The sequence below is a fragment of the Phyllobates terribilis genome, unplaced genomic scaffold (assembly GCF_046119375.1).
Source record: "Phyllobates terribilis strain yellow unplaced genomic scaffold, ASM4611937v1 Scaffold_35__1_contigs__length_13245226, whole genome shotgun sequence".
In the NCBI taxonomy this organism is placed as follows: Eukaryota; Metazoa; Chordata; class Amphibia; order Anura; family Dendrobatidae; genus Phyllobates; species Phyllobates terribilis.
Genome location: NW_027362795.1, coordinates 12,444,518 through 12,467,485, shown reverse-complemented (window position 1 = coordinate 12,467,485; position 22,968 = coordinate 12,444,518). Strand labels below are relative to the sequence as shown.

Sequence of the window (22,968 nt, the reverse complement as noted above, 5' to 3'; positions counted from 1 at the left end):
GTGGGGGGCATCATACATCCTGTGTAAGGGGCATAATGGGGGCATTACACTGTGGGGGCAGTAAAGGGGTCCTGTACTATGAGAACAATACGTTTCCTCCCTCCCAGTCTCCATAGTTGGGTCGTATGTATCTATTACAGGAAACAGAACAAAAACCTTATGATTCTTATAAAGGGGCAACACAAGACCCCAAAAGAGTCTCGGTGCTGAAGGGGTTAATGCCCCCTGCGCCCAGTAATGGGGGTCTCCACATACCTCCACCTGCAGAGCCGCCACCACATATATGGCTGCTCTGTGCGCACAGGAGCTGTGATGAGGTCACAGGAGGGGAGGAGTCAGGGGTCACATGATCAGGGGCCTCAGTGGATGCAGGACTCTGCTGTGCTGGTTGTCATGGTGCTGGATGAGCTGAAGTTTATGTGTGGGGTCAGGAGGGGTTTACAGTGTGGATGTAGCAGAGCCGTGTGTGTACGAGGTGTACGGAGCAGAGCCGCGCGTGTACGAGGTGTACGGAGCAGAGCCGCGCGTGTACGAGGTGTACGGAGCAGAGCCGCGTGTGTACGAGGTGTACGGAGCAGAGCCGCGTGTGTACGAGGTGTACGGAGCGGAGCCGTGTGTGTACGAGGTGTACGGAGCAGAGCCGCGTGTGTACGAGGTGTACGGAGCGGAGCCGCGTGTGTACGAGGCATACAGAGCAGAGCCGCGTGTGTACGAGGTATACGGAGCGGAGCCGCGCGTATATGAGGTGTACGGAGTGGAGAAGCATGTGTACGAGGTGTATGGAGCGGAGCCGCGTGTGTACGAGGTGTACGGAGCGGAGCCGCGCATGTAAGAGGTGTATGGAGCGAAGCCGCGTGTGTACAAGGTGTACGGAGCAGAGCCGCATGTGTACGAGGTGTAGAGAGCTGAGCCGTGCGTGTACGAGGTGTACGGAGCGAAGCCGTATGTGTACGAGGTGTACGGAGCGGAGCCGCGTGTGTACAAGGTGTAGAGAGCGGAGCCGCGGGTGTACGAGGTGTACGGAGCGAAGCCGTATGTGTACGAGGTGTACGGAGCGGAGCCTCCTGCCGGGCAGAGACGCCATTTCCCTCACCGCCACGGTCCTGGTACGGCGTCCTCCAGCTCCCCTGCACCTGCTGTTGCTTCCCGGGCACTGTGCTTAGGCCGCGCGCGCCGTCCTAAAGAGTCCCCGGCCAATGGCCAGAGGACCACTCCTATATAAAGCACCTCCTCCAAAATGGAGGTGCCTGTGCAAGGTTGTTGTTTGTGTGCTAACACTTTCCTCAGCCCTCAGGTCCCGCTGCCTGTCAGCCGTGCCCGCCAGCCTGTCTAGCAGCCGTGCCCGCCAGCCTGTCTAGCAGCCGTGCCCGCCAGCCTGTCTAGCAGCCGTGCCCGCCAGCCTGTCTACCCGGATCACCTGTCAGGCCACCTGCCGTGCCCGCCTTCTCGCCAACCCGGATCACCCATCTGGCTACCTGCCAAGCCCGCCTGCTTGCCAACCCAGATCACCCGTCAGGCTACCTGCCGTGCTTTCCTGCTGTATCTGTCAGCTTCAGCCATCTGACCCGTGGGAGTCGCCTGCTCTCACACAAGGTCAGTCCCAGTGTGGCACCTGGTCCACCTGCCCGGTCTCTCCTTGGTTCACGGAGTTGACTAAGCCTCCGTGCGACCAGGGTCGGTCCGAGTAGGCACTTAATTACGCCCCTTTGGTCCCTCCTTGCATCCCAGCATAGAGGTTCCACCACCCGGATCCGTAACAGTTTGCACAGGCCATGGAACCCAGTGGCTCCCAGGCTCCTTCGCTCTCTGACCTGTACCAAGAGGTCTCTCACCAGAGATCCCAACAGGATACTATCCTGTCCTATCTACGGACAGTCAACTCCCACCTGGACGCGCTGTCCACCCCTACTGTGTCCGCCTCTATCCAAGCGGCACCTGCTCCAGCGGCACCTCAACCCTACGGCGCTGTGGCACCCGGCTTTGGACCCCGGCTCTCTGCGCATCCACATTTTGGTGGTGACCCCGTACTATGTCGGGGCTTCATAAATCAGTGCACGCTGCACTTTGAACTCCTGGCACACCAGTTCACCTCCAACAGGGCCAAGGTGGCATTCATCATGTCTCACCTCACCGGAGAGGCGTTGGCGTGGCTTAATCCTCTGTGGGAGAGAGGGGATCCTCTGGTGTCCGATCTTCAGGCTTTCCTCGCGGCCTTCCGGAAGGTGTTCAATGAGCCCGGACGAAAATCTTCTACCGCCTCCTCACTTCTCCGACTCTGCCAAGGGAGTCTCACTGTGGGCCAGTATGCCGTACATTTCCGAACCCTCGCATCTGAACTTGCCTGGAGCAATGAGGCCCTGGTGTCCACCTTTTGGGAGGGCCTTTCCGGACGGATCAAGGATGAGCTAGCCGGACGTAACATACCTCCCTCCCTGGACGACCTGGTGTCATTAGCTACCCGGATTGACCTTCGTTTCCTGGAACGCGCTAAGGAGATGACCCGTGAGAGGAAACCTCCCCGCCTCGCTCCCGTCCTCCAAAGTCTAGTCTGCCAACCTGCACTCCCCCGGGTGTCTTCTCCAGAGCCTATGCAAATTGACCAAGTCAAGATGCTGAGGGGAGTTGCTTCTATTGTGGCAATAATGAGCATCTTATCTGCTCTTGCCCGGTGAGACCGGGAAACTCCAGTGTCTAGAACCGCTCGGAGAGGTCGTCCTAGGCAAGAGTTTTTCCTCTCTGCCCTTGACTCTGTCCGTTTCCGTTACCAGTGGTGAGACCCGCTTTTTTGAGACTACCCATCTGGATTCCGGAGCCGCTGGGAATCTCATCCAACAAGCCGTTGCGGAGCACTTTCAGATTCCTACCATATGTCTGGCGGACCCTTTAGCAGTCTCCTCTGTGGATGGAAAGCTTCTCCCTGAAACCATTGTAACATACCTGGCGGCGTCCTTGCATGGTGGTCCATCTCCCACTGTGCAAGAGCGCGCACTTGGTCTCCAGTCCAGAATGTCTCTCTGGCTTCCCTCCATGCTGTCTGTTTGTGTCTGTTTCTGCTGCTTAAGGGTGGCGCCCGATCACTTCCTGCTTTTTGTACCTGCTGTGGGTCACACCCCTTGTGCATCCTCAGCCTATTGCTGTCTGTCACCTGGTATATAGCTCAGCTGCTCCCATCTATCCCTGCCTAAGCATAGTGTTTCATTCAGTGTGTGCTTGCATTCTGAAGGTGCCAGGTCCCGTTCTTTGTCTCCTGCCTTGCGGTATCAGTTCCCGTGTCTGAACTGAGTCCTGTCTTTGTCTCCTGCCTTGCGGTATCGGTTCCCGTGTCTGAACTGAGTCGTGTCTATGTCTCCTGCCTTGCGGTATCAGTTCCCGTGTCTGAACTGAGTCCTGTCTGTGTACTCTTGCCTGCTGCCTCTCCTGGAGGCTGTATTTCCAGGCCTGTCTGAACACGCTCCTAGCCTGTTCCTCCCGCCTTCTAGGGGCCGATTACCTAGACCCGCTCCAGTATCTTGTCTGTCCTGTCTGAACACGCTCCTTGCCTGTTCGTCCCGCCTCTCTGGGGGCCGTATTCCCAGACCCGCTCCTGTATCCCGCTGCAGTGTCGGTCTCCTCCGTACACTCAGTTCCAGTCTGAACTCTCTCCTATCCTTTACCTGTTTTGCCTCTATGTCTGTTCCCTTCCTTTTTCTGCAGAGTCTGAACTCGTACCTAACTCCTGCTTGTTGTCTCTGTACTCCCGTTTGTGAGTTTGTGGTCCACTCGCTACTTCACTGCAAGTACCCTGTGGGTATCTGGCTCTGCCTTTCTCTTCCTGTCTGTTCCGTGTGAACAGAGCCCTGTCCCCCCTGCTCTGCCTTGCTTGCCGCTCCGGCGGTTTCCGCTCTGCTCCTGCCTTGTTTGTCGCTCTGCGGTTTCCGCTCGGCTCCTGCCTTGTTTGCCGCTCTGCGGTTTCCGCTCTGCTCCTGCCTTCTTAGCCGCTCTGCGGTTTCCGCTCTGCTCCTGCCTTGTTTACCGCTCTGCGGTTTCCGCTCTGCTCCTGCTTAGCTTGCCGCTCTTGCGATTTCTGCTCTGCTCTTGCCTTGTTTGTCGCTCTGCGGTTTCCGCTCGGCTCCTGCCTTGTTTGCCGCTCTGCGGTTTCCGCTCTGCTCCTGCCTTCTTAGCCGCTCTGCGGTTTCCGCTCTGCTCCTGCCTTGTTTGCCGCTCTGCGGTTTCCGATCTGCTCCTGCCTTCTTAGCCGCTCTGCGGTTTCCGCTCTGCTCCTGCCTTCTTAGCCGCTCTGCGGTTTCCGCTCTGCTCCTGCCTTGTTTGCCGCTCTGCGGTTTCCGCTCGGCTCCTGCCTTGTTTGCCGCTCTGTGGTTTCCGCTCTGCTCCTGCCTTCTTAGCCGCTCTGCGGTTTCCGCTCTGCTCCTGCCTTGTTTACCGCTCTGCGGTTTCCGCTCTGCTCCTGCTTAGCTTGCCGCTCTTGCGGTTTCTGCTCTGCTCTTGCCTTGCTTGCCGCTCCAGCGGTTTCCGCTCTGCTCCTGCCTTGTTTGCCGCTCTGCGGTTTCCGCTCGGCTCCTGCCTTGTTTGCCGCTCTGTGGTTTCCGCTCTGCTCCTGCCTTCTTAGCCGCTCTGCGGTTTCCGCTCTGCTCCTGCCTTGTTTACCGCTCTGCGGTTTCCGCTCTGCTCCTGCTTAGCTTGCCGCTCTTGCGATTTCTGCTCTGCTCTTGCCTTGTTTGTCGCTCTGCGGTTTCCGCTCGGCTCCTGCCTTGTTTGCCGCTCTGCTCCTGCCTTCTTAGCCGCTCTGCGGTTTCCGCTCTGCTCCAGCCTTGTTTGCCGCTCTGCGGTTTCCGCTCTGCTCCTGCCTTCTTAGCCGCTCTGCAGTTTCCGCTCTGCTCCTGCCTTCTTAGCCGCTCTGCGGTTTCCGCTCTGCTCCTGCCTTGTTTGCCGCTCTGCGGTTTCCGCTCGGCTCCTGCCTTGTTTGCCGCTCTGCGGTTTCCGCTCTGCTCCTGCCTTCTTAGCCGCTCTGCGGTTTCCGCTCTGCTCCTGCCTTGTTTACCGCTCTGCGGTTTCCGCTCTGCTCCTGCTTAGCTTGCCGCTCTTGCGGTTTCTGCTCTGCTCTTGCCTTGCTTGCCGCTCCTGCGGTTTCCGCTCTGCTCCTGCCTTGTTTGCCGCTCTGCGGTTTCCGCTCTGCTCCTGCCTTGTTTGCCGCTCTGCGGTTTCCGCTCTGCTCCTGCCTTGTTTACCGCTCTGCGGTTTCCGCTCTGCTCCTGCCTTGTTTACCGCTCTGCGGTTTCCGCTCTGCTCCTGCCTTGTTTACCGCTCTGCGGTTTCCGCCCTGCTCCTGCCTTGTTTACCGCTCTGCGGTTTCCGCTCTGCTCCTGCTTAGCTTGCCGCTCTTGCGGTTTCCACTCTGCTCTTGCCTTGCTTGCCGCTCCTGCGGTTTCTGCTCTGCATCTGCCCGCTGCTCCGGCAGTCCCGTCCTGCTCTGCTTCTGCTCGCTGCTCCGGCAGCCCCGTCCTGCTCTGCATCTGCTCGCTGCTCCGGCAGCCCCGTCCTGCTCTGCATCTGCTCGCTGCTCCGGCAGTCCTGTCCTGCTCTGCTTGTGCTCGCTGCTCCGGCAGTCCCGTCCTGCTCTGCTCTTGCCCACCGCTTCGGGCGTTCCCTCTCTGCTGTGTTTGGCTACCGCATCTGTGGTTCTGTTTCTGTGACCCAGTCTGTACTGGGTCTTGTCCTCTCTGTGCTCCAGCCCGTCCTTTCGGCCAGTACCTCCCCGCCTGCATACTCGCCTGTATCCACCCGTCTGCATACCTGCCGTGTTCGCTTATATCCACCAGTCTGTGCCAGCCTAACCTGCCTGTTCCAGTAATCCCTGTGTGGGTCAACCCCCGTGTCCGGAGTTTGACCTGGAGTAGCACCTGGTCCCTCTGCCCGGTTTCTCCCTGGTGCACTGGCGTCGTATGCCGTCGTGCCACCTTGGTCGGATCGGCCAGATACTTAGTCACGCCCCTCCAGGCACTCTCCGGTTCATGGTCCAGTGGAACCACTACTTCCGCACACGCCAGTCAGTCCGGGCGTGTGCATAACAGCATGCTCAGGCCATGGTTCCCGTTGAGCCCCACGGCCTTCGCTCTCTGAGAAGTTTTCCAGCGAATACATGCATTAAAAATAAATAAATAATTTTTTTTTTTTCTCAGCTGAGTTCCAGGCGAATTACGCACCCGTCCAGATGGATCTATCTGCTCTCGTTCCTGCGGATCCGCCACGTTACTATGGGGATCCAAGACAAAGTCGTGCATTTGTGGAGCAATGCATGCTACACTTCAAGTTCTACCCTCTATGTTTTCCCACCGATCGGGTTAAGGTGGCATTCATTATGTCTTACCTGGCGGGTGATGCCTTGGAATGGATCAACCCCCTATATGAAACACAGGATCCGATCCTCCTGGACCTAATGGCCTTCCTGGTGGCCTTTCTAATGGTCTTCGATGATCCTAACCCGGAGGCTCCTGCTGAAGCTTCACCTCCCAATATCCCGGAGCAGCCCCGATGGGTAATGTGTGTGGGTAGCGCAATAGTCCTCCAGCCCAATGAGACTACTGCACACCCAGAATCCTCACAGGGTGACTACGCTTTCCGGAATACTTCTCCCAACCTCAAGAGGCAGTCCAGACGTACTAGACGTAGAGGCAAGCCGTCACGCCAGGGTCTGTCCTCCCTGAGACCTCCTGACCCCAACCTTGAAGTCCCTACTGAAGCTTCATCTCCCTGTATCCCGGAGAAGCCCCAACGGGTAATGTGCGTGGGTAGTGCACCGGTTCTCCTGCCAGAAGAGACTTCTGCCCATCCAGACTCCACACAGGAGAACTTCCTGCACCCGGCATCAGATGCTTCACCCACTTTAACCGGTGTGCATGTCCAAGGATGCTCCAAAGCTGTGGTTACCTCTGAGTCTGTGCACCTCTACTACCTGGCGGAGGACCCCCTGTTGCCTCCTGAATCCTCCGGGATACCACTCGATGACAAATGGAGAGAGACTTCTCTACACTCGGTACTCAATACTTGTCCGCTTCGTCCTGTGAGCCTGACGATGGGTACCCCAAAGTGGTAGTTACCCCCGAGTCTCTACATCCCTCCGACCAGGCGGAGGACCTCCAGTTGTCTCCAGAACCCTTCGGGGTGCTACCTGGTAGCGAAAGGACAGAGACTCTCCTATACTCTGTACTTGATACCTCGCTCGCTTCGTCCAGTGAGTCCGACCTAGTGTACTCTGAAGCAGAGGTTACCCGTGAGTCTCTACACCCCTCTGACCAGGCGGAGGACCTCCAGTTGTCTTCAGAACCCTTCGGGGTGCCACCTGGTGGTGAATGGACAGAGACTTTCCTATATCCTGGATCTGATACCTCGCTTGCTTCCTCCAGTGAGTCCGACCTAGTGTACTCTGAAGCAGATGTTTTCTCTGAGCCTCTGCACTCTTCTGACCCAGCGGAGGACCTCCAGTTGTTTCCTGAATTCTCCGGGGTACCACCAGATCACAAAGAGACAGTGACTTTTTCTCATTATGTACCTGATAACCCGAAGATGGACCTCGAAGCAGAGATTACCCCCAAGTCTCTGTCCCCTTCCAACCCGGTGAAGGACTTCCAGTTGTCTCCTGTACCCTCTGGGGTGCCACCTGAAAATATGTGGAGAGAGACTTCCTTGTGTGCTGTTCCTGGTACTCCACCCGTTTCGTCTGTTGCTGAGGATGGCTGGATAGGAGGTAGCATCCTAGCTAACCAGATGGGATCAATTTTTCCTGTGGACAGTGGAAGTGATCTCCTTGAAGTGAACGACTGGTCCTCGAATTCCCTGCGGAAGATTCTGGCAGGCCTGAAGAAGAGGGGGCGTAAGGGGGGGGGGGGTACTGTAACATACCTGGCGGCGTCCTTGCATGGTGGTCCATCTCCCACTGTGCAAGAGCGCGCACTTGGTCTCCAGTCCAGAATGTCTCTCTGGCTTCCCTCCATGCTGTCTGTTTGTGTCTGTTTCTGCTGCTTAAGGGCGGCGCCCGATCACTTCCTGATTTTTGTACCTGCTGTGGGTCACACCCCTTGTGCGTCCTCAGCCTATTGCTGTCTGTCACCTGGTATATAGCTCAGCTGCTCCCATCTATCCCTGCCTGAGCATAGTGTTTCATTCAGTGTGTGCTTGCATTCTGAAGGTGCCAGGTCCCGTTCTTTGTCTCCTGCCTTGCGGTATCAGTTCCCGTGTCTGAACTGAGTCCTGTCTTTGTCTCCTGCCTTGCGGTATCGGTTCCCGTGTCTGAACTGAGTCCTGTCTATGTCTCCTGCCTTGCGGTATCAGTTCCCGTGTCTGAACTGAGTCCTGTCTGTGTACTCTTGCCTGCTGCCTCTCCTGGAGGCTGTATTTCCAGGCCTGTCTGAACACGCTCCTAGCCTGTTCCTCCCGCCTTCTAGGGGCCGATTACCTAGACCCGCTCCAGTATCTTGTCTGTCCTGTCTGAACACGCTCCTTGCCTGTTCGTCCCGCCTCTCTGGGGGCCGTATTCCCAGACCCGCTCCTGTATCCCGCTGCAGTGTCGGTCTCCTCCGTACACTCAGTTCCAGTCTGAACTCTCTCCTATCCTTTACCTGTTTTGCCTCTATGTCCGTTCCCTTCCTTTTTCTGCAGAGTCTGAACTCGTACCTAACTCCTGCTTGTTGTCTCTGTACTCCCGTTTGTGAGTTTGTGGTCCACTCGCTACTTCACTGCAAGTACCCTGTGGGTATCTGGCTTTGCCTTTCTCTTCCTGTCTGTTACGTGTGAACAGAGCCCTGTCCCCCCTGCTCTGCCTTGCTTGCCGCTCCGGCGGTTTCCGCTCTGCTCCTGCCTTGTTTGTCGCTCTGCGGTTTCCACTCGGCTCCTGCCTTGTTTGCCGCTCTGCGGTTTCCGCTCTGCTCCTGCCTTCTTAGCCGCTCTGCGGTTTCCGCTCTGCTCCTGCCTTGTTTACCGCTCTGCGGTTTCCGCTCTGCTCCTGCTTAGCTTGCCGCTCTTGCGGTTTCTGCTCTGCTCTTGCCTTGTTTGTCGCTCTGCGGTTTCCGCTCGGCTCCTGCCTTGTTTGCCGCTCTGCTCCTGCCTTCTTAGCCGCTCTGCGGTTTCCGCTCTGCTCCAGCCTTGTTTGCCGCTCTGCGGTTTCCGCTCTGCTCCTGCCTTCTTAGCCGCTCTGCGGTTTCCGCTCTGCTCCTGCCTTCTTAGCCGCTCTGCGGTTTCCGCTCTGCTCCTGCCTTGTTTGCCGCTCTGCGGTTTCCGCTCGACTCCTGCCTTGTTTGCCGCTCTGCGGTTTCCGCTCTGCTCCTGCCTTCTTAGCCGCTCTGCGGTTTCCGCTCTGCTCCTGCCTTGTTTACCGCTCTGCGGTTTCCGCTCTGCTCCTGCTTAGCTTGCCGCTCTTGCGGTTTCTGCTCTGCTCTTGCCTTGCTTGCCGCTCCTGCGGTTTCCGCTCTGCTCCTGCCTTGTTTGCCGCTCTGCGGTTTCCGCTCTGCTCCTGCCTTGTTTGCCGCTCTGCGGTTTCCGCTCTGCTCCTGCCTTGTTTACCGCTCTGCGGTTTCCGCTCTGCTCCTGCCTTGTTTACCGCTCTGCGGTTTCCGCTCTGCTCCTGCCTTGTTTACCGCTCTGCGGTTTCCGCCCTGCTCCTGCCTTGTTTACCGCTCTGCGGTTTCCGCTCTGCTCCTGCTTAGCTTGCCGCTCTTGCGGTTTCCACTCTGCTCTTGCCTTGCTTGCCGCTCCTGCGGTTTCTGCTCTGCATCTGCCCGCTGCTCCGGCAGTCCCGTCCTGCTCTGCTTCTGCTCGCTGCTCCGGCAGCCCCGTCCTGCTCTGCATCTGCTCGCTGCTCCGGCAGCCCCGTCCTGCTCTGCATCTGCTCGCTGCTCCGGCAGTCCTGTCCTGCTCTGCTTGTGCTCGCTGCTCCGGCAGTCCCGTCCTGCTCTGCTCTTGCCCACCGCTTCGGGCGTTCCCTCTCTGCTGTGTTTGGCTACCGCATCTGCGGTTCTGTTTCTGTGACCCAGTCTGTACTGGGTCTTGTCCTCTCTGTGCTCCAGCCCGTCCTTTCGGCCAGTACCTCCCCGCCTGCATACTCACCTGTATCCACCCGTCTGCATACCTGCCGTGTTCGCTTATATCCACCAGTCTGTGCCAGCCTAACCTGCCTGTTCCAGTAATCCCTGTGTGGGTCAACCCCCGTGTCCGGAGTTTGACCTGGAGTAGCACCTGGTCCCTCTGCCCGGTTTCTCCCTGGTGCACTGGCGTCGTATGCCGTCGTGCCACCTTGGTCGGATCGGCCAGATACTTAGTCACGCCCCTCCAGGCACTTTCCGGTTCATGGTCCAGTGGAACCACTACTCCCGCACACGCCAGTCAGTCCGGGCGTGTGCATAACAACCATCTTGCTGGTCACTGAGCCGGTAACTCTTCAGGTGGGAATGCTGCACTCTCCTTTTTCGTACTGTCCGGTCTCTCTCATTCCATCTTGCTAGGTCTGCCTTGGTTACAAAGACATGAGCCTGTCCTGAACAGGAGCTCGGGAGACGTGCTCCGTTGGGGTCAGGAATGCCATAAGACCTGTCTGGTTCCAGTTCGTCCTGCTCGACCCCTGTCTACTCCGGCTAACGTACCAGGCCTGTCAGCACCCTACTGGTCCTATGCGGACGTTTTTGATAAAAAAGGAGGCAGAGACACTACAACCTCATAGGCCGTATGATTGCCCCATCGACCTAATACCTGGTGCTTCACCTCCTCACGGGCGAATCTACCCCTTGTCGCTGGCCGAGACCCGTGCCATGTCTGAATAAATTGAAGAAAATCTTGCTAGGGGATTTATCCAGAAATCCACCTCTCCGGCTGGAGCAGGATTCTTCTTCGCCAAGAAGAAGAACGGCTCTCTTCGTCCTTGTATCGACTATAGGGGCCTCAACCAGATTACCATCAAGAATAAGTACCCCCTGTCTCTCATCTTGGAGCTGTTTGACCGCCTAAAGGGCGCAAAGGTCTTCACTAAACTCGACCTGCGTGGGGCGTACAATCTGGTCCGGATCTGCCAGGGAGACGAGTGGAAGACTGCATTCAACACCCGGGATGGTCACTACGAGTACCGCATGATGCCCTTCGGTCTCTGTAATGCTCCAGCCATCTTCCAGGAGTTACTAAACTATATCTTTCGAGACCTCCTGTATTCCTGCGTGGTGCTGTACCTGGACGATATCTTGGTGTTCTCCCCTGATCTGCCCTCTCACCGGAGGGATGTTCGTCAGGTACTGCTGAGGCTCCGGAAGAATCACCTGTATGCTAAGTACGAGAAATGCCTCTTTGAGCAGACCTTCCTGCCATTTCTGGGGTATATCAACTCGGAGACCGGACTGCGGATGGATCCCGAGAACATGTCTGCCGTATTAAAGTGGCCCCGACCGGAGGGGTTAAAGGCTATTCAGCGGTGTCTGGGATTCACTATTACCGCCTCTCCATTCCTCATTTCTCCTCCCGGACAGCTCCCATCTCTGCTCTTACCCGTAAGGGAGCAAATCCCAGGGAGTGGTCTCCTGAGGCAGAGAATGCCTTTATCTCTCTTAAACAAGACTTTTCCTCAGCTCCTCTGCTACACCATCCTGATGGCAATAAACAGTTCTTCCTGGAGGTTGATGCCTCTTCCTCCGGAGCCGGAGCAGTGCTCACCCAGAAATCCTCGTCCGGGCGAATGGTGACCTGCGGCTTCTTCTCCAAACTCTTCTCTCCGGCCAAGCATAATTACTCCATAGGAGATCGAGAACTGCTGGCCATTAAATTAGCGCTGGAGGAGTGGCGCTACTTGCTTGAGGGGGCTCTGCACCCAGTGGTCATCTACACTAACCATAAAAACCTCACGTATTTGCAGACCGCCCAGAGACTTATCCCGCGTCAGGCCAGATGGTTTTTGTTCTTTGCTCGATTCTGCTTCAATCTCCATTACCGCCCAGCAGACAAGAACATTAAAGCCGACGCTCTATCCCGCTCTTTTCTGTCTTCCGAACTGGAGGAGGAGCCTCTACACATCATTGATCCCTCCAGAATAATGACTGTTGCTCCGTTTGACCTGTCTCATCTACCTCCTGGTAAGACCTTTGTAGTGGCTCAAGATCGGAAGAGGGTCTTACTCTGGGGCCATTCATCCAAACTGGCTGGCCATGCCGGCCAGAGGAAGACACTTCTGCTCATTGCCCGACACTATTGGTGGCCCACCCTGCGCAAGGACATTGCAGATTTTGTCTCGACTTGTTCCTCTTGTGCCCGTAACAAGATACCTAGGCACCTTACAGCCGGTCACCTCCTTCCTCTTCCCATGCCTTCCGCTCCGTGGTAACATATTGCAATCGATTTCATCACAGATCTCCCTGTATCGGCCGGTTGTACAGTCATTTGGGTGGTCGCCGACCGCTTCACCAAGATGGCTCACTTCATCGCTCTGCCTGGTCTTCCGTTTGCACCTGTGCTGGCTAAGGACTTCATCCGTCAAATCTTCCGTCTCCATGGCTTACCCCTCCACATTGTCTCGGACAGAGGAGTTCAGTTCACTTCTCGCTTTTGGAGAGCCACGTGCAAGCTGCTGGATGTCTCTTTGGATTTCTCTTCAGCCTATCATCCTCAGTCCAATGGTCAAGTGGAAAGTATCAATCAGATCCTTACCAGCTTTCTTCGGCACTTTGTCAATGCTCACCATAGCGATTGGGTTGAGCTCCTGCCCTGGGCCGAGTTTTCCTATAACAACCATGTGAGTGGGTCCTCTGCTAAGTCTCCATTTTTTGTGGTCTATGGTCAACACCCCCGGATTCCGTTTCCCGTCTCCGCTGCAGTGGATAATCCTGCCACGGAGTCTCTCATCAGTGAATTTTCTGTGATTTGAGAGGAGACTAGATCTGCGCTTTTTCAGTCCTCCGAGCGGATGAAGAAGCATGCTGATAAGAGACGTCTGGATCCGCCAAAATTCTGTCTGGGAGACAAGGTCTGGCTTTTCTCCAAATATGTCCGTCTCAAGATACCATCATATAAGTTGAGTCCGCGGTTCATCGGTCCGGTCGAGATTCAGAACCAAATAAATCGAGTGGCTTACAAGCTGAAACTCCCGGCCTCCTTACGGATTCCCAACTCCTTTCACATGTCTCTCCTCAACCCTGTTGTCCTTAATTCATTCTCTGACGATCCAGGTACCGCTCCAGCTCCAGTCTCCACTGAGGACGTCTTTGAGGTAGAGAACATTTTGGCCATCAAGAGGGTAAGAGGAAAGACTTTCTTTCTTGTGGATTGGAAGGGATGCCTGTGCAAGTTTGTCGTTTGTGTACTAACACTCTCCTCAGCCCTCAGGTTCCAGTGCCCGCCAGCCAGTCTGTTAGCCGTGCCCGCCAGTCTGTCTATCACCCGTGCCCGCCAGCCGTGCATGCCAGCCGTGCATGCCAGCCTGTCAGCCGTGCCCGCCAGCCGTGTCCCGCCAGCCTGTCTGTCAGCTGTTCCTGCTAGCCTGTCTGCCATCCGTGTCCCGCCAGCCTGTCTACCCAGATCACCTGTCAGGCCACCTGCCGTGCCCGCCTGCTTGCCAACCTGGATCACCCATCTGGCTACCTGCCGTGCCCGCTTGCCAACCTGGATCACCCATCTGGCTACCTGCCGTGCCCGCTTGCCAACCTGGATCACCCATCTGGCTACCTGCCGTGCCCGCTTGCCAACCTGGATCACCCGTCAGGCTACCTGCCGTGCTCTCCCACTGTACCTGTCAGCTTCAGCCATCTGACCCATGGGAGTTGCCTGTTCTCACACAAGGTCGGTCCCAGTGTGGTACCTAGTCCACCTGTCCGATCCCTCCTTGGTTCACGGAGTCAACTAAGCCGCCGTGTGACCAGGGTCGGTCAGAGTAGGCACTTAGTTACGCCCCTCTAGTCCCTCCTTGCATCCCAGCACAGAGGTTCCACCACCTGGATCCGTAACAATGTCATGTGTTTCGAAGCTTCTCAGACACACCTGTGGATGTATTTTAATGCACACCTGAAACACACTGCTTCTTTGTGGAGCATCATGGGAAAGTCTAAAGAAATCATCCAAGATACCAGAAAGAGAATTGTGGACTTGCACTTGTCTGGCTCATCCTTGGGTACAATTTCAAGATACCTGAAGGTGCCTCGTTCATCTATACAAACAATTATACGCAAGTACAAACAGGATGGGAATGTCCAGCCATCATACCGCTCAGAAAGGAGATGGATTCTGGGTCCCAGAGATGAACGTGCTTTAGTCCGACATGTACATATCAACCCAAGGACCAAAGCAAAAGACCTTGTGAAGATGATGGCGGAAGCTGGTAAGATTTATTTTTTTGAGCAGTGTAGTTATTTCACATATCACTTTCACTATGGTGTTAGTAATGGGGACGTCTTATAGACGCCTCTCCATTACTAAGCTGGGTTTGATGTCAGCTGGCCTTATAAGCTGACATCAACCCCAGCCCTATAACCCCACTGCCACCGCTACAGGGCAGTGGGCAGAGCGGAGGCTAAGTGACAGAATTGGTGCATCCTATGGATGCGCCACTTCTGGGGCGGCTGAGGGCTGTTGTTTCTAGCCTCGGAGGGGGCCAATATTCATGAACCCTTCCTAGGCTATTAATAATATTAATGCCCCGTCTCATGCTGCACATAACACATCCTGCATCTCTGGCTGCTGTGGGCATAAAAGGGGACAAACTTATGGTGTGGCCCCCATGCTCCCCTGACCTCAACCCCATTGAGAACCTCTGGAGCATCATCAAAAGGAGTGTCTATGATGGCTGGAGGCAGTTCACACCTAAGCAACAGCTCTGGGAGGGTATTCTGTCCTCATGCAAAACAATTGAAGCAAAAACCATCCAAAACCTGACAAATTCAATGGACGAGAGAGTTCAGAAGCTCCTTTCGAATAAGGGGTCCTATGTGCAAATGTAACATCACCTAGAATAAAGTTTTGAGTTGAAAACTGTTTGATTTCAGTTTGTAATAACCTGCTAATGCTTATAATTTCAAAAATGACCATTTTTTTGTTCTTTATTAAAATGAAAAGGTTGAAAACTCTGCTGTGCATAATAATTTGGAACATGCATTTTGAGCGCAGTTTGAGTTTTTTATTTTTTTAAAAATATACTGTTATCATAGGCAGTTTGTACAAAAACCTTTCAATTGTACTCTAATAGTTATTTGACTGGAAAATTACAATGACTGCAATTCATATAGGTAATTTGGGAAAATCTGAGAAAATATTATTTGCATAATAATTTGGAACACAGTGTAACTTTATTCTTCGGGTCGGTGCGATTACTGAGATACCAGATTTATATTGGGTTTTTATGACTGACAGCTGTCAGGCTATGTGCCCACGTTGCGGAAATGAAGCATATTTTTCACGCTTCTCCCTGGCAGGAAAAACGCATGCGGATTTTACATACATTTTTCCCGCCAGGTAGAAGCGTTTGTAAAGCGTCTTTGCATGCATTTCTGCATGCGGGTTATCAAGCGCTTTTCCAAGCGATTTTAGCATCACTTGGAAAAGTGCTTGACAACTTGTTCACATTATATAAATCCATGCAACCGGCATGGATTTATAGTAGTGTGACCAAGTTAGTTAAAAAAAAAGAATAAAATGGTAAAAAATAAAAAAATAAAGTTTATACTCACCTTCCAGTGTCCTCCCGGTGTTCTCTCTGCCGCGTAAGGTGTGTTGGGCGGCTCACGATGGTGTGAAGGACCTGCGGTGACGTCATTGAGCCATGTGATGGGTCACATGACTCAGTGACGTCATGGCAGGTCCTTCACAACAGCGAGAGCAATGCAAGAGAGCGGACGCGGCAGAGATAACACCGGGAGGACATCGGAAGGTGAGTATAAACTTTATTTTTTATTTTCAATTCTTTTTTTCACAGTTTCTATGGTACCCAGGTCTGGATGAGAATCTCCTCTCCTCCAGACTTGGGTACCATCCGCACATTGAACCGTGTGATATCTGCTTGTGCACATGTAGTGATGCGGATGTCACGCAGTCCAATGCAAGTCAATGGCGGCGATTACGCTGCGTGTCCGCAAAATTAATAGACATGCTGCGGATTTTTGAGCGCAGCATAAACGCTGCGGAAAAATTCGCAGCATGGGCATTGACAGTGCGGCTTGTCATTGAGGACCATGGGGGGCAGATTACCATGCGTTTTTGAAGCGTTTATGCTGCGGAAATTCCGCAGCATATACGCTTGTAAAACGCTACGTGAGCACATACCCTCACAAACTAAAAGACGCTTTTTTTTTGCAAAATCTAGTTTTTGCATCGCCATATTTTGAGAGCTATAATTTTTCCATATTTCGGCCGACAGAGTCATGTGATGGCTTGTTTTTTGCGGGACGAGCTGACATTTTTATTGGTACCATTTTTGGGTACGTGATATTTTTTGATCGCTTTCTATTCCGTTTTTTTGGGAGGTAAAATTAACAAAAACCAACAATTCAGGATTTCTTTTTTGAGTTTTTTTTTATGCCGTTCTGCATGTGGTAAAAGTGATAAGGCAGCATTATTCTTCGGGTCCGTACGTTTACAGTGATACTACACTTACTGTATATTTTTTTATGTTTTGGCGCTTTTACACAATAAAACTATTTTCTAGAAAAAAAATTTTTTTGCATCGCTTTATTCTGAGAGCTATAACTTTTTTATTTTTCAGCTGATGGAGCTGTATGGCGGCCTTTTTTTGGGGAACAAGATGACGTTTTCAGCGGTACCATTTTTATTTCCATTTTGCTTTTTGATCGCATTTTTTTCCACTTTTTGTTTGGCCGTTATTACGGTGTGCAAAGAAGGAGTTAATTAGTGTGACAATTTTATAGATCGGGTTGTTTCGGACGCGGCGATACCAAATATGTGTACTTTTTTTGTTTTTACATAAATATACGGATTTATTGGTTTAATATTTTATTTATTTATTTTTATTTATTTTGTGATTTATTTTTAACAGTTTGAAAACATTTTTTGACTCTTTTTTTTTTACATTTTTACTTAGTCCCTGTATGGGACATTAATTTTTATTTTTCTAATCACTGATCTCATGCAATGCAATAGACATGTATTGCATTGCATGAGATCTTTGCTGACTGTTTCACAGTCAGTGTCTCCTGCTAGAGTTCAGCTGCAGGCTGAGCCTAGCAGGACACCATATATGGCAGATCCGGAGGTGGTCATGTGACCTCCGGCTGCCATAACAACGGCAGGTCCTGGAAGACATCAGGGGGCCGTCGGAGAGGTAAGTTGACGACTCCCTCTCCGCTCACTATCTTCTATATGCCGCGATCACTAAAAATCGCGGCATATACAGTACAGACCAAAAGTTTGGACACACCTTCTCATTTAAAGATTTTTCTGTATTTTTATGACTATGAAAATTGTAAATTCACACTGAAGGCATCAAAACTATGAATTAACACATGTGGAATTATATACTTAACAAAAAAGTGTGAAACAACTGAAAATATGTCTTATATTCTAGGTTCTTCAAAGTAGCCACCTTTTGCTTTGATGACTGCTTTGCACACACTTGGCATTCTCTTGATGAGCTTCAAGAGGTAGTCACCGGAAATGGTCTTCCAACAATCTTGAAGGAGTTCCCAGAGATGCTTAGCATTTGTTGGCCCTTTTGCCTTCACTCTGCGGTCCAGCTCACCCCAAACCATCTCAATTGGGTTCAGGTCTGGTGACTGTGGAGGCCAGGTCATCTGGCGTAGCCCCCCATCACTCTCCCTCTTGGTCAAATAGCCCTTAGACAACCTGGAGGTGTGTTTGGGTCATTGTCCTGTTGAAAAATAAATGATGGTCCAACTAAACGCAAACCGGATGGAATAGCATGCCGCTGCAAGATGCTGTGGTAGCCATGCTGGTTCAGTATACCTTCAATTTTGCATAAATCCCCAACAGTGTCACCAGCAAAGCACCCCCAACACCACCACACCTCCTCCTCCATGCTTCACAGTGGGAACCAGGCATGTAGAGTCCATCCGTTCACCTTTTCTGCGTCGCACAAAGACACGGTGGTTGGAACCAAAGATCTCAAATTTGGACTCATCAGACCAAAGCACAGATTTTCACTGGTCTAATGTCCATTCCTTGTGTTCTTTAGCCCAAACAAGTCTCTTCTGCTTGTTGCCTGTCCTTAGCAGTGGTTTCCTAGCAGCTATTTTACCATGAAGGCCTGCTGCACAAAGTCTCCTCTTAACAGTTGTTGTAGAGATGTGTCTGCTGCTAGAACTCTGTGTGGCATTGACCTGGTCTCCAATCTGAGCTGCTGTTAACCTGCTATTTCTGAGGCTAGTGACTTGGATAAACTTATCCTCAGAAGCAGAGGTGACTCTTGGTCTTCCTTTCCTGGGGCGGTCCTCATGTGAGCCAGTTTCTTTGTAGTGCTTGATGATTTTTGCAACTGCACTTGGGGATACTTTCAAAGTTTGCCCAATTTTTCGCACTGACTGACCTTCATTTCTTAAAGTAATGATGGCCACTCGTTTTTATTTACTTAGAATTTGTATTATGGGAAGAAAAAAGCAGCTAAGTCTATTCAGTAGGACTAGCAGCTGTGTATCCACCAGACTTCTGCACAACACAACTGATGGTCCCAACCTCATTTATAAGGCAAGAAATCCCACTTATGAAACCTGACAGTGCACACCTGTGAAGTGAAAACCATTTCCGGTGACTACCTCTTGAAGCTCATCAAGAGAATGCCAAGAGTGTGCAAAGCAGTCATCAAAGCAAAAGGTGGCTACTTTGAAGAACCTAGAATATAAGACATATTTTCAGTTGTTTCACACTTTTTTGTTAAGTATATAATTCCACATGTGTTAATTCATAGTTTTGATGCCTTCAGTGTGAATGTACAATTTTCAAAGTCATGAAAATACAGAAAAATCTTTAAATGAGGTGTGTCCAAACTTTTGGTCTGTACTGTAGAAGATAGCAAAGGGTTAATTAACACCATTGGGACCTGATCCAATTAGGTCCCAAAGATGTCCCGTCAGAGCTGTCGCTCTGAACCGCAACCGCAGCACTTGCAGGACCCTGGGGGTCCTGAGGGCTGCGGGACCGCCGACCGTGGGGCCCATTATTCTGTATACTGGTTGGTCCACAACTTTGTCCAAGTTTTTCATTTTGGCCCTCTGCATTTTAAAACCAGTATGGGTAGATGTACATGGAAATGGCAATAATGGAAAGCTGCTAATTGGACTTTGCTACAAGCTTCCTAATATACAGTGGTGGCCAAAAGTATTGGCACCCCTGCAATTCTGTCAGATAATACTCAGTTTCTTCCTGAAAATGATTGAAATCACAAATTCTTTGGTATTATTATCTTCATTTAATTTGTCTTCAATGAAAAAACACAAAAAGAATTGTCCTAAAGCCAAATTGGATATAATTCCACACCAAACCTAAAAAAGGGGGTGGACAAAAGTATTGGCACTGTTTGAAAAATCATGTGATGCTTCTCTAATTCGTGTAATTAACAGCACCTGTAACTTACCTGTGGCACCTAACAGGTGTTGGCAATAACTAAATCACACTTGCAGCCAGTTAACATGGATTAAAGTTGACTCAACGTCTGTCCTGTGTCCTTGTGTGTACCACATTGAGCATGGAGAAAAGAAAGAAGACCAAAGAACTGTCTGAGGACTTGAGAAACCAAATTGTGAGGAAGCATGAGCAATCTCAACGCTACAAGTCCATCTCCAAAGACCTGAATTTTCCTGTGTCTTCCAAGCGCAGTGTCATCAAGAAGTTTAAAGCCCATGGCACTGTGGCTAACCTCCCTAGATCCAATATAAGTTTCTCAATTGGTGCATATTAAAGATAATATATATACTGCTCAATGGCTAGCACCTAATGGTAGGAATATAGGTTAAGTCGTTCGACATAGATAAATACTTGAAGAAATAAATACGACCATATCAACCCAAAATAATAATAAAATTTAACTTTTATTCATAAATAGTATAAAAAGTTACTTCATAATCAATATAGGGCACAGTACAAGAATACAGAAAAACACATATCATGTATGATGACCATCTCACTGAAGGGACGATCCAGTCCACATGTAATAGGGTCCGAGGCACCACAGCAAAAAAGCATATATATAGTCCTTCATATAACAGACCAATAAAGAATTTCTTTTAGATACATGTGATCTACTTAAGAAAGTTGATGGATTGTATTTGGACCCAGAAATGATTCTTGTGACGGGTGATGTGGAATCACTTTATACTAATATCAAGCATGTGGATGGTCTAAGAGCTTGCGCTTTTTTCCTCAATACCTCTAATCTACCGAGAGATATTGTCGACTTGGTGATGTGCCTCTTGGAATTTTCCCTTACCCACAACTTTTTCACTTTTAAGGGGTCCTTCTACCTACAGCTCCAGGGTACTGCAATGGGTGCATCTTTTGCGCCGGCCTATGCTAATTTGTTCCTGGGGCTGTGGGAGAGGGGCCTCTCCCTGCCGGATCGGCGGGCGTCAATGGATCGCGTCCCTTTTTGGACGCGCTACATTGACGATATCCTGCTGATCTGGCAGGGTTCGGTTGAGGACTTGCAAACATTTGTGCAACTCCTCAACACTAATGAGATGAATATCTATATTACTTTCAATTGGGATATTGACACAGTGAACTTTCTTGATGTTACCCTTACAAGGGATCATAATAATTTGATACAAACAAACATCTATAGAAAGGATACCTCCAAGAATATGTTGCTCCACGCATCGTCCTCCCATCCCCCGTGGATGGTTCGATCTGTACCCACTGGGCAATTTCTGGGTCTCCGCAGACTTTGTTCCAGTGATGAAGATTTTGTTAGACAGTCCAAGGACATGAAGAAGAGATTCTATGATAGGGGCTACAGTAAACGGGTGGTTAAAAGAGCGTACCATCGCGCTAAATATTCAAATAGGTACGATTTGCTTTATTTGCAAAGAAATCCTAAGATCAATGACAAACCTAGATTTATAACAAACTACCATGGACAATTCGGACGGATGAGGAAATGCTTGACTCAAGCTTGGCCCATCCTCCTGATAGATCCGGTATTGTCAAAAATCCTTCCTGATCGCTCACCCATTACTGTACGCCGCTCCAAGAATCTCCGTGACTATCTTGTACATAGTCACTACCAAACTGTGTCTGGCATGTCTACAATTTTTGGTGCATCGGGTCCTGAATGTGGTAGTTTTCCGTGCGGTCGATGCGTCGCTTGCCCCAATATGGATAGAACCAATATTTTCTCCAATGCAGCTGGCACGAAAACCTATGAAATAAGGAGCCGCATTACATGTATCTCACGCTTTGTTATTTATTATGCTACTTGCCCCTGTGGGCTTATTTATGTTGGCCTAACAACGCGCCAACTCAAAGTGAGAATAAGAGAACATGTATTGGGGATATTGGCGGCGATCGACTGCGCGGATCCCTCCACACTCAGGACTATACCTAAACATTTTAAACTCCATCATGACTGCGATAGCTCCCTCCTGAGGGTTCGTGGGATAGATGCGTTAAGAGTTGGTATTCGTGGAGGTAAACTGAGCCAACGCTTGGCTCAGCTCGAATCTAGATGGATTTGGCGATTAAATACTGTACATCCCAATGGACTGAATGAGAATCTCAGCTTCGCTCCCTTTCTTTAATCTCTCCCCTGTCACATATTTTGTTGTGGTTTTTATGATTTTAACATTTTTTTATTATTATTTTTAGTATTCTTCATCATCCGTTTGCAGTTTACTTCCTCTGGCGTGTTGTCTCTTCATTATGGCTGATATCATATGGATGAATATGTGAATAAGAATATACTAAATAATCTATTTCATCCGGGAACGACTACTGCAGTGTATATATATTGTGGATCTTCCTTTCGCGTTTGAAGATCCTTATATGTTAATTGGTTTAAATGGAAGTTATATCTGGGAAGTTCGCTACCCCTACATTAGATATTGTCCCCCTTGATTTAATCATGGTGATATATAGGATGTTATCTTTTGATATTCCACCTACTATATATTAATGCTAGGACAATATGATTTTTCCACATTCCTCTCTCTATATATATATGGGATTGAACATGATCTGTATAGGCATTTTGTCATATTGTTATATATACTACTTGATGTGATGATATATTGTATGCAGATTGCCATATTGTTAATTCATTTGGTTGGGATACTGTCTCTATTATACGATCTACCTATATATCTATGTGGTGGTGGTGGAAGTATATATGTCATTTAATTGAGCTTATACCTCTTGCTATGGTTCCTGACTATGGGAGGTTTAAGGACCTTACGCGCGAGCGTCGCCGCTTTCTGAGTACCCCGTGCCGCCTGGCGTCTCTATGCAAGGACCTGTATCGCTTGGGTCCATGTGACCATCACGTGATCCCTTGCATGACGCCCGCGCCACCGGTTGCTTGGTAGCGGGGACGCTGCGCGCATTACTGCGGGTCCACCCCCTTCACTCGATTGGCCAACACAACATTTAAATATACACGCCCCTAGAGGAAGTTGACACCCCCTGAAGAAGGCAAACGCCGAAACGTGCGTTGGGGTGGACGAGCGGTCCACGTGAGGGTGCCCTGACATCACAGCTTGTGGCCCAGGTAATTCTCCCCTACATAACGCAGCACTTGTTTTTTACTCACCTATCTTTATACTCGCTTGGTATACACCCTGTCAACATAACTCTATTAACTGAACCATTCTAGCTGTTATGCCTCGATTATAATGGTGCTATAGTGGCTATTACTAGTGTCCCTTATGTGGCGTTTGATATGATGAAGGTATATCTTAGCCTAGGTATATGGCACCCTGACAGTATAGGTTATGAACTGTGGTCATTTGATAATCCTCTTTATTGGTCTGTTATATGAAGGACTATATATATGCTTTTTTG

General features: G+C 50.8%; 1 pseudogene; it reads right to left on the bottom strand.

Annotated features, from left to right (window-relative positions):
* Positions 1–22,968, bottom strand: part of LOC141182657 (uncharacterized) — a 1,085,038-nt pseudogene that overhangs the window by 28,412 nt on the left and 1,033,658 nt on the right.